Below are 11,688 nucleotides of genomic sequence, written 5' to 3'. Positions count from 1 at the left end.
CTCTCTAGTCATTTGAGTGGTACATGATCCAAATCCACTATCTCAAGTCCGATCTTCACGTGAGTCGAGAATAGTTTCAGTGGTAAGCATCTCTATGCTAATCATATCAACTATACGATTCATGCTCGACCTTTCGGTCTCATGTGTTCCGAGGCCATGTCTCCACATGCTAGGCTCGTCAAGCTTAACCCGAGTGTTCTGCGTGCGCAACTGTTTTGCACCCGTTGTATGTGAACGTTGAGTCTATCACACCCGATCATCACGTGGTGTCTCGAAACGACGAACTGTAGCAACGGTGTACAGTCGGGGAGAACACAATTTTGTCTTGAAATTTTAGTGAGAGATCACCTCATAATGCTACCGTCGTTCTAAGCAAAATAAGGTGCATAAAAGGATTAACATCACATGCAATTCATAAGTGACATGATATGGCCATCATCACGTGCTCCTTGATCTCCATCACCAAAGCACCGGCACGATCTTCTTGTCACCGGCGTCACACTATGATCTCCATCAACGTGTCGCCATCGGGGTTGTCGTGCTACTCATGCTATTACTACTAAAGCTACGTCCTAGCAATATAGTAAACGCATCTGCAAGCACAAATGTTAGTTTAAAGACAACCCTATGGCTCCTGCCGGTTGCCGTACCATCGACGTGCAAGTCGATATTAACTATTACAACATGATCATCTCATACATCCAATATATCACATCACATCATTGGCCATATCACATCACAAGCATACCCTGCAAAAACAAGTTAGACGTCCTCTAATTTTGTTGTTGCATGTTTTACGTGGTGACCATGTGTATCTAGTAGGACCGCATCTTACTTACGTAAACACCACAACGGAGATATATGAATTGCTATTTAAACTCATCCAAGGACCTCCTCGGCCAATTCCGATTCAAATAAAGTTGGAGAAACTGACACCCGCCAGTCATCTTTGAGCAACGGAGTTACTCGTAGCGATGAAACCTGTCTCTCGTAAGCGTACGAGTAATGTCAGTCCGAGCCGCTTCGATACAACAATACCGCGGAATCAAGAAAAGACTAAGGAGGGCAGCAAAACGCACATCACCACCCACAAAAACTTTTGTGTTCTACTCGAGAAGACATCTATGCATGAACCTAGCTCATGATGCCACTGTTGGGGAACGTCGCATGGGAAACAAAAATTTTCCTACACGCACGTAGACCGTACAGCAGAAGTGTTAGTGAACGTGGTTGATGTAGTGGAACGTCCTCACGTCCCTCGATCCGCCCCACGAACCGTCCCGCGATCAGTCCCACGATCTAGTGCCGAACGGACGGCACCTCCGCGTTCAACACACGTACAGCTCGACGATGATCTCGGCCTTCTTCACCCAGCAAGAGAGACGTAGAGGTAGAAGAGTTCTCCAGCAGCGTGACGGCGCTCCGGAGGTTGGTGGTGATCTTATCTCAGCAGGGCTCCGCCCGAGCTCCCCAGAAACGCGATCTAGAGGACAAAACCGTGGAGGTATGTGGTCGGGCTGCCGTGGAAAAGTCGTCTCAAATCAGCCCTAAAACCTCCGTATATATAGGTGGCAGAGGAGGGGCCTTGCCTTGGGGCTCAAGGAGCCCCAAGGGGGTCGGCCGAGCCAAAGGGGGGAAGGTCTCCCCCTCCAAACCGAATCCAACTTGGTTTGGAAGGTGGAGTCCTTCTTCCCTTTCCCACCTCCTCCTTTTTTTTTCTTTTCTCTTTGATTTTCTTCCTATGGCGCATAGGGCCTTCTTGGGCTGTCCCACCAGCCCACTAAGGGCTGGTGCGCCACCCCCAAGGCCTATGGGCTTCCCCGAGGTGGGTTGCCCCGCCTGGTGAACACCCGGAACCCATTCGTCATTCCCGGTACATTCCCGGTAACTCCGAAAACCTTCCGGTAATCAAATGAGGTCATCCTATATATCAATCTCTGTTTCCGGACCATTTCGGAAACCCGCGTGACGTCCGTGATCTCATCCGGGACTCCGAACAACATTCGGTAATCAACCATATAACTCAAATACGCATAAAACAACGTCGAACCTTAAGTGTGCAGACCCTGCGGGTTCGAGAACTATGTAGACATGACCTGAGAGACTCCTCGGTCAATATCCAATAGCGGGACCTCGATGCCCATATTGGATCCTACATATTCTACGAAGATCTTATCGTTTGAACCTCAGTGCCAAGGATTCATATAATCCCGTATGTCATTCCCTTTGTCCTTCGGTATGTTACTTGCCCGAGATTCGATCGTCAGTATCCGCATACCTATTTCAATCTCGTTTACCGGCAAGTCTCTTTACTCGTTCCGTAATACAAGATCCCGCAACTTACACTAAGTCACATTGCTTGCAAGGCTTGTGTGTGATGTTGTATTACCGAGTGGGCCCCGAGATACCTCTCCGTCACACGGAGTGACAAATCCCAGTCTCGATCCATACTAACTCAACGAACACCTTCGGAGATACCTGTAGAGCATCTTTATAGTCACCCAGTTACGTTGCGATGTTTGATACACACAAAGCATTCCTCCGGTGTCAGTGAGTTATATGATCTCATGGTCATAGGAATAAATACTTGACACGCAGAAAACAGTAGCAACAAAATGACACGATCAACATGCTACGTCTATTAGTTTGGGTCTAGTCCATCACATGATTCTCCCAATGATGTGATCCCATTATCAAGTAACAACACTTGCCTATGGCCAGGAAACCTTGGCCATCTTTGATCAACGAGCTAGTCAACTAGAGGCTTACTAGGGACAGTGTTTTATCTATGTATCCACACAAGTATTGTGTTTCCAATCAATACAATTATAGCATGGATAATAAACGATTATCATGAACAAAGAAATATAATGATAACTAATTTATTATTGCCTCTAGGGCATATTTCCAACACGTTCCACCTGAGGCGGAGTCCAAGATATTTCTAGAAGCGAAATTCAAACCAGCGTAGAAGATTTGTAGAATCATCCAAAGACTCAAGCCATGAGCGGGACAATTTCTAATCATCAATTTCATCCTCTCCCAAGATTGTGCAACATTTTCATGATCAAGTTGCCTAAAATTCATGATATCATTACGGGGAGAGATAATCTTAGCTGGCGAAAAATACTTGGATATATAAGCATCTTTGCACTTGTTCCAAGTATCAATACTATTTTTGGGCAAAGATGAAAACCAAGTTTTTGCGCGATCTCGCAACGAGAACGGAAAAGGCTTCAATTTAATCACATCATTATCCACATCTTTCTTATTTTTCATATCGCAAAGCTCAATGAAGGTATTAAGATGGGATGCGGCATCTTCACTAGGAAGGCCAGAGAATTGATCTTTCATAACAAGATTCAGCAAAGCAGCATTGATTTCATATGATTCCGCACTAGTGGCGGGAGCAATCGGAATACTAATAAAATCATTATTATTAGTATTCTAGAAGTCACAAAGTTTGGTGTTTCAGTCATGGTGACTTCAGCAAGCAAACAAGCACACAAGCGAACAGAAAGCAAGCGAGAGAAAAGGGCGAACGAAAAAGGCAAATATTTTTGTAATTTTTTGTTTTTCAGAAGTGGGGGAGAGGAAAACGAGAGGCAAAAAAGTAAATGCAAGAGATGATTTTGCGACACTAACTTGGATGAGCTTCACCTAGAATAATCCCCGGTGCCAGAGATTGACACGTTGACGGGAGACCATTCTTGACTTGATCCTCCCCGGCAACGGCGCGAGAAATCCTTCTGCTGCCTCTTGAGCTTGCGTTGGTTTTTCCCTTGAAGAGGAAAGGGTGATGGAGCATAGGAGTAGTAAGTATTTCCCTTAGTTTTGAGAACCAAGGTATCAATCCACTAGGAGAATCAAGCCAAGTGTCCAGAGTACCTGTGCAAACACAACAAGCTTGCACCCAACGCTATAAAGGGGTTGTCAATCCCTTCAAGATTGATTGCAAAGTGAGATCTGAAGACGGAAAGTGCAACGAAGTAAAAGTGTAAGGCTCAAAATATGGTGTGAAGTAGACGCGGGGGCCATAGTGTTCACTAGAGGCTTCTCTCAAAATAGCAAGTATTACGGTGGGTGAACAAATTACAGTCGAGCAACTGATAGAACCGCGCAAAGTCATGACGATATCTAAGGCAATGATCATACATATAGGCATCACATCCGAGACAAGTAGACCGATACTTTCTGCATCTACTACTATTACTCCACACAACGACCGCTATCCAGCATGCATCTAGTGTATTGAGTTCATGACGAACAGAGTAACGCCTTAAGCAAGATGACATGATGTAGAGGGATAAACTCAAACCAATGATGTAAACCCCATCTTTTTATCCTTGATGGCTGATGACCCACAAGTATAGGGGATCAATCATTATTCTTTCGATAAGTAAGAGTGTGGAACCCAACGAGGAGCAGAAGGCTCTGATAAACGGATTTCAACAAGGTAATAACTGCAAGCACTGAAAGTAGCGGTAACAAGTGATTGTGTAGCGAGGTGAAACGTAGCAAGCAAAGAGTAACAAGTAACAAGTAGTAGAAATGGTGCAGCAAGTGGCCCAATCCCTTTTGTAGCAAGGAACAAGCCTGAACAAAGTCTTACATGAGGAAAAACGCTCCCGAGGACACACGTGAATTTCTGTCATGCTAGTTTCATCATGTTCATATGATTCGCGTTCGTTACTTTGATAGTTTGATATGTGGGTGGACCGGCGCTTGGGTACTGCCCTTACTTGGAAAAGCATCCCACTTATGATTAACCTCTCTCGCAAGCATCCGCAACTACAAAAGAAGAATTAAGACAAAGTCTAACCATAGCATTAAACTAGTGGATCCAAATCAGCCCCTCACGAAGCAACACATAGACTGGGGTTTAAGCTTCTGTCACTCCAGTAACCCATCATCTACTTACTGCTCCCCAATGCCTTCCTCTAGGCCCAAATATGGTGAAGTGTTATGTAGTCGACGTTCACATAACACCACTAGAGGAAAAACAACATACATCATATCAAAATACCGAACGAATATCAAATTCACATGACTATTATTAACATGACTTATCCCATGTCCTCAGGAACAAAAGTAACTACTCACAAGACATAATCATAATCATGACCAGAGGTGTAATGAATAGCATCAAGGATCTGAACATAAACTCTTCCACCAAGTAATCCAACTAGCATCAACTACAAAGAGTAATCAACACTACCAGCAACCTTACAAGTACCAATCGGAGTCGCGAGACGAAGATTGGTTACAAGAGATGAACTAGGGATTGGAGAGGAGATGGTGCTGATGAAGATGTTGATGAAGATGCCTCCCCTCTGACGAGAGGAGGGTTGGTGATGACGATGGAAACGATTTCCCCCTTCGGGAGGGAAATTTCCCCGGCAGGATCGTCCTGCCGGAGCTCTAGATTGGATCTGCTCAAGTTCCGCCTCGTGGCGGCGGCGAAACCACGAAAAAGCTCCCTATTGATTTTTTTCCAGACCAGGACGCTTCATATAGCTAAAGAGGGGGGCTAGTGGGCCTTCAGGCAGCCCACAAGCCTGTCGTGCGCCACCAGGGGGTGGTGGCGGTGGGCAAGCTTGTGGGGCCCTGGTGGACCCCCTCCGGTAGTTCTTTCGCCCAGTATTTTTAATATATTCCAGAAAAATCCACGTAAATTTTCAGGGCATTTGGAGATGTGCAGAATAGTGGAACAGGATTTGCTCCTCTTCAAGTCCAGAATTCGAGCTCCCTGAATTCTCCCTCTTCAAATAAACCTTGCAAAATAAGAGAGAAAAGGCATAAATATGGTACCACAAGTAATATAACATCCCAAAAAGCAATAAATATCAACATGAAAGCATGATGCAAAATGGACGTATCAACTCCCCCAAGCTTAGACCTTGCTTGTCCTCAAGCGAAAACCAAGTTCCATAAACATGTCCACATGTTGAGGGACGAAGGTGTTGATAAAACATAATACAGACATGAGGGCATCATGATCACACATAGAACAGCAATATATCATAAAGATTCTTATGGGAAAGTAACAATTCCTTCACAAAGCAAAGCATGAAGCAAAAACCTTACCGAGAAGTAACCAACAATAGTCCATAGTCATTGAAGCAATTGCAATTTATCACAACATCAGAAAGAGTCAAATCAGAGCTTGTAAGGCAAACCCACATACCCAATCATCTCTTTTGTTTTCCACAATTGTTACAACTCATGTGGTACTCATGGTGTCAAAGTTTCAGCTGGACACAGAGGAAGATAGGGGCTTATAGTTTTGCCTCCCAACGGTTTACCTTAAGGGTAAAGTCAACAACAATAAAGCATAAGTACTCAACTCCAAGTTGATATATGAATATATATCTTTCCCAAGCATGTGACGGTAGCCAAGACAAAGGAAAAAAGGGAATTGGTGATGATCACCATGACTCTTACAAGGGTAAAAGTAAGGGTACAAGATAAGCCCTTCGCAGAGGGAAGCAGAGGTTGTCATGCGCTTTTGAGGTTTGAATGCGTGTCCTCTTAGTGTGGAGGAACGTCACTTTATATTGCCTCCCGTGACAAAGAACTTTATTATGCAGTCTGTCACTTTTATGTCTTCCTCATCACAGGTTCATACAAAGCTTATTTTCCACACACTAAAAGATCATACATATTAGAGAGCAATTTTTATTGCTTGCACCGATGACAACTTACTTGAAGGATCTTATTCAATCCATAGGTAGGTATGGTGGACTCTCATGGCAAAACTGGGTTGGAGGTTTATGGATGCACAAGTAGTATCTCTACTTGGTGCGGGAGTTTTGGCTAATATGACGTGGAAGCAATCGTCACATGCTAAGGGATCTCTAATCATATAACATTGTTTGGAACCAAGCAAACACAATATATTATGTTGTCTTCCTTGTCCAACATCTACTCCTAGGCATGTAATAGTTTGGTGAGTGCTCACAATTGTCAAAAGTGTCTAAGATGATATATTTATATGTGAACCTCTCTTTCCTTATTACTTATTATTAATTGCAACAATGACTAATGTCTATGTTGATTTATTCTCAATAAGTTTCAATCATCATACGTGTCATAAGTGAAGTTATCACTTTCCATAAGATCGTCTCATGATCTTTCATGCTATCGTTCTTTTCATACTTTTGATCATGGCACAAAGCAAAGCCTTTGACTAAGACACTCTTTATTATATAGATCGTAAGCTCGAATACATCGGGGGAGAGACAAAAGCAAAAGACTCAAACTAAAAACTAAAGACTTATTCCTCTAAAAGAAGAAATAAAAACTGAAAAGGAAAGAACTAAAACAAAGGTAAAAGCAAAAGATATAAAGGTGATACGATACCAGGGCAACTCCCCCAAGCTTGGCAGAAGCCAAGGGGATTGCCCATACCAATGCTTAGTTGTCTTCCTTTGGTGGTGATGGTGGTGTTGTTGTCGGAGTAGTCTGATCCTCCGTCTTCCAAGGCATAGGTGCTCCATCAAGGCAGGATGAACGAGTCGCCGGAATCCTCAAATCTGTAGCCAACCTTATTGATTTAAATTTGTACTCATACTCACAGTTTTGATTCTGCAGGTCATAGATCTGGCCCTGAAGTTGGTCAACCCTATCGTAAAGCCTGGAGAGGTGTTTCCCAATATCAATGGCATCCATCTTGTGATTGCTAGTGAACTCCGTGATCATCGTGTGGTTCGTGTTGAGTCCACGCTCAACCATCCCTTGGCACTTGAAGACTTGTTGCTCCATTGCTTCGAGCCTCGTCTCCACGCTTCCGGCCTTCTTAGGCCCCTCAACATCACGGATGTGCAACATCCCCTCGCTCATCTTGATAGATTGAGGGTGTTTCAGCACTTTCGTGAGGTAGGGATTGATGACCTTCTCGAAGATATTGTCCTTAGGAGCGTTTGGGGAAGTCATGATGATCTAGATCTGCGGCAGAAACAAGCTCGGAACGAAAACAAAGGAAAACTACGCGATACGGAGATCAAAACCTCCGGGCGACTGTATATTGATTTTTTCCCGGACAGAAGGAGTCTTCCGCAAGAAAACGGAGTCCGGGAGGCACACGAGGTGCCCACAAGCTTGCCCACCGCCACCAGGGGGGTGGTGGCGGAGTGGGCCCTTGTGGCTTCCTCGTTTGCTCTCCGGACTGCTTTTTATTTTTCTAATTTTCCAAAAATTCCAAAACTGTGGAAATTTCCTATTGGAAAAGTATCGGAGTCCAATTTCTTGCCGAAAGAGATACATCTTCGTTTTCAAGGTCTGAAACAGGCTGATAAACATCCCTTATGTACTCCTCTGGAGTTATGACATTGATGATGTTGGTCTCAACATTTATGGGAGGATGAAGGTAGTAGAACAAAGAGGAGCCGCATCTTTTCCTGGCCGGAGAGGAATCAAGGTCCATCTCATTAAGGCCGAACATTTAGTCTCGTTCCCGATAACAATAGGGAACATCTGGTCTTGTTTGGTTTTTCTTTCAAGGATTTTGTCTTTCTTGCAATTCTCTGCTAGGGATGCTTAACGCCACTTCGCCAACTGGCATTACCTGCGCTTTCGTGTCTCTCAGTGTGGTCAGCACTGGGTGTTTCCGAGCAGCGAGGCTTACACCCATTCGCATTAATTCATCCACAGTTCCTTACCCTTATGCACGAGTTTTGGAATAAGCCATCTTCCTATCAAGTTTAAGGAGTCAACTGAGCATCTCAGCGGCGGGATTGAATACCCGGATCGAATCAGAGTTCACGCCGCCCGCCCTGAACAAATAGAATAGGAGGCGTGGGCCACAGGTCGCACATAAGCCATCGGGTCACACAGTTTTCTAAAATTGGGATTTTTCTTTTTTCCCATTTTTTCAACTGAAATTTTGGCTGCCATTGTCTCAACAGTAATGGTATGTTAGCAATGTGCCAAGGGTCCACCTTCTAATACCCATTGTCTGGTTTTTTCATCTGGAAATGCAAAATAGAAAGTCCATTTTCCACCTCTGATACATCAACCCTGCCTCACGTTACCTCCTTCCGAGCCTGCGGCATTCCGGTCGGCATATCTCGAGATCGAGTTTCAGTTTCTTTTCTAGTTGGGGATTAAGACCCGATCTCGTTGTTGCATAGCTCAGGTCAGAGCAAGGTGCCATCAGGCATTCAACAGGCAGTCTCACGATCGGGCATATCGCCAACCGTGCTTTCTACCAACTCCGCCAACCCCAGATGGGAATATTGATTGCGATTTAGCCGCACCTGAGCCCACAACTGCTGCCTCTACTCCGCCTACTTCTTGTGCCGACTTCGCCAGCCTCGCGGGGACCAGAGATGTAATGCTTGATTCTTTGCCCATTTACCACTCTAGGAAAATTTCCTTCCGTGTTATTGATTTTGATGGCACCCGAACGATATACTTCCTCGACAACATAGGGACCTTCCCATTTAGAGAGAAGCTTGCCTGCAAAGAATCTCAAACGAGAATTGTATAGCAAGACATAATCACCTACATTGAACTCTCGTTTCTGTATTCATTTGTCGTGCCATCTCTTAACCTTTTCCTTGAAAAACCTGGCATTCTCATATGCCTGGCCTCTCCATTCATCTAACGAGCTGATATCAAACAACCGCTTCTCACCGGCAAGTTTGAAATCAAACTTGAGCTCTTTGATTTCCCAATAAGCTTTGTGTTCCAGCTCAAGAGGTAAATGACAGGCCTTACCGTAAACCATTTTATACGGTGACATGCCCATGGGATTCTTATAAGCAGTCCTATAAGCCCATAGTGCACCGTCAAGTTTGCTAGACCAGTTCTTTCGAGATCTATTGACGGTCTTTTGTAGGATCAACTTGATCTCCCTATTACTCAACTCCACTTGACCACTAGACTGAGGATGATAAGGAGATGCGACTCTATGGTTGACATCATACTTAGCTAGCATCTTGCGGAAAACACCATGGATGAAGTGTGAACCGCCATGAGTCATCAAGTATCTAGGGACTCCAAATCTTGGGAATAGGACTTCTTTAAGCATCTTAATAGAGGTGTAGTGATCAGCATTTTTAGTGGGGATAGCTTCTACCCACTTAGTAATGTAATCCACAACAACTAAGATGTGAGTGTACCCATTGGAACTCGGGAAGGGTCCCATATAATCAAAGCCCCAGACATAAAATGGTTCAATGACAAGTGAATAGTTCATAGGCATCTCTTGACGCTTACTGATGTTCCCTATCCTTTGGCATTCATCACAAGACAAGACAAACTTACGGGCATCCTTGAAGAGAGTGGGCCAATAGAAACCTGATTGCAATACCTTATGGGCAGTTCTATCTCTAGCATGGTGTCCTCCGTAGGCTTCAGAATGACACTTCTGTAGGATCTGTCCCTGTTCATGTTCAGGCACACAACGTCTAATAACACAATCTACTCCTTCCTTATAAAATGGGGATCATCCCTAAAGTAGTGTCTCAAATAAAAGAAGAATTTCTTCTTTTGCTGATAGGTGAAACTGGGTGGTATGTATTTGGCTACGATGTAGTTTGCATAATCGGCATACCACGATGCACTAAGTGAAGTGCGGATGACATTTAATTGCTCATCAAGAAAGCTGTCATCAATAGGTAGTGGGTCATCAAGGACATTCTCTAGCCTAGACAAGTTATCTGCTACAGGGTTATCAGCACCCTTTCGGTCAACGACGTGCAAATCAAATTCTTGTAGCAGGAGAACCCATCTGATAAGCCTAGGCTTAGCGTCCTTCTTATCCATGAGGTACTTAATCTCAGCATGATCAGAGTGAATAGTGACTTTGGAGTCAACTATGTAAGATGTGAACTTTTCACATGCAAACACGACTGCTAAAAATTCCTTCTCCGTAGTGGCATAGTTTCTTTGGGCACTGTCTAGAGTTTTACTAGCGTAGTGAATGACATTCAACTTCTTGTCAACTCTTTGTCCTAGAACAACACCAACAACGTAATCACTAGCGTCACACATGATTTCAAAGGGCAAGTTCCAGTCAGGTGGTTGAACAATAGGTGCGGTTATCAAAGCCTTCTTAAGTATTTCGAAGGCTTCCTCACAATCCTCATCAAAAACAAAAGGACATCCTTCTGCAAGAGGTTGGTAAGAGGCCTAGAAATCTTAGAGAAGTCTTTAATGAACCTTCTATAGAAACCAGCATGACCTAAGAAACTTCATATACCTCTGATATCTGTGGGGCAAGGCATTTTCTCAATTGCATCAACCTTAGCCTTATCAACTTCAATGCCTCTTTCAGAAATTTTGTGTCCTAAGACGATACCTTCATTAACCATAAAGTGGCACTTCTCCCAATTCAAGACGAGGTTGGTTTCTTCACATCTCTGTAAGACTCGATCAAGGTTGCTGAGGCAATCATCAAAGAAAGACCCGTAAACAGAGAAGTCATCCATGAAAACCTCGACAATCTTTTCACCAAAGTCAGAGAATATAGCCATCATGCATCTTTGGAAGGTGGCAGGTGCATTACATAAGCCAAAAGGCATACGTCTATAGGCAAAGGTACCGAAAGGGAAGGTGAAAGTGGTCTTCTCTTGATCATATTGTGCAACAGGTATCTGCGAGAAACCTAAATAACCATCTAGAAAGCAGAAGTGTGTGTGTTTTGATAGCCTTTCTAGCATTTTGTCGATGAACGGCAAAGGA

This window comes from Hordeum vulgare, chromosome 3H, assembly GCF_904849725.1.
Source record: "Hordeum vulgare subsp. vulgare chromosome 3H, MorexV3_pseudomolecules_assembly, whole genome shotgun sequence".
NCBI classification, from domain to species: Eukaryota; Viridiplantae; Streptophyta; class Magnoliopsida; order Poales; family Poaceae; genus Hordeum; species Hordeum vulgare.
The sequence above is the reverse complement of the archived record's forward strand: the minus strand, read 5'-3'. Positions refer to the sequence as shown.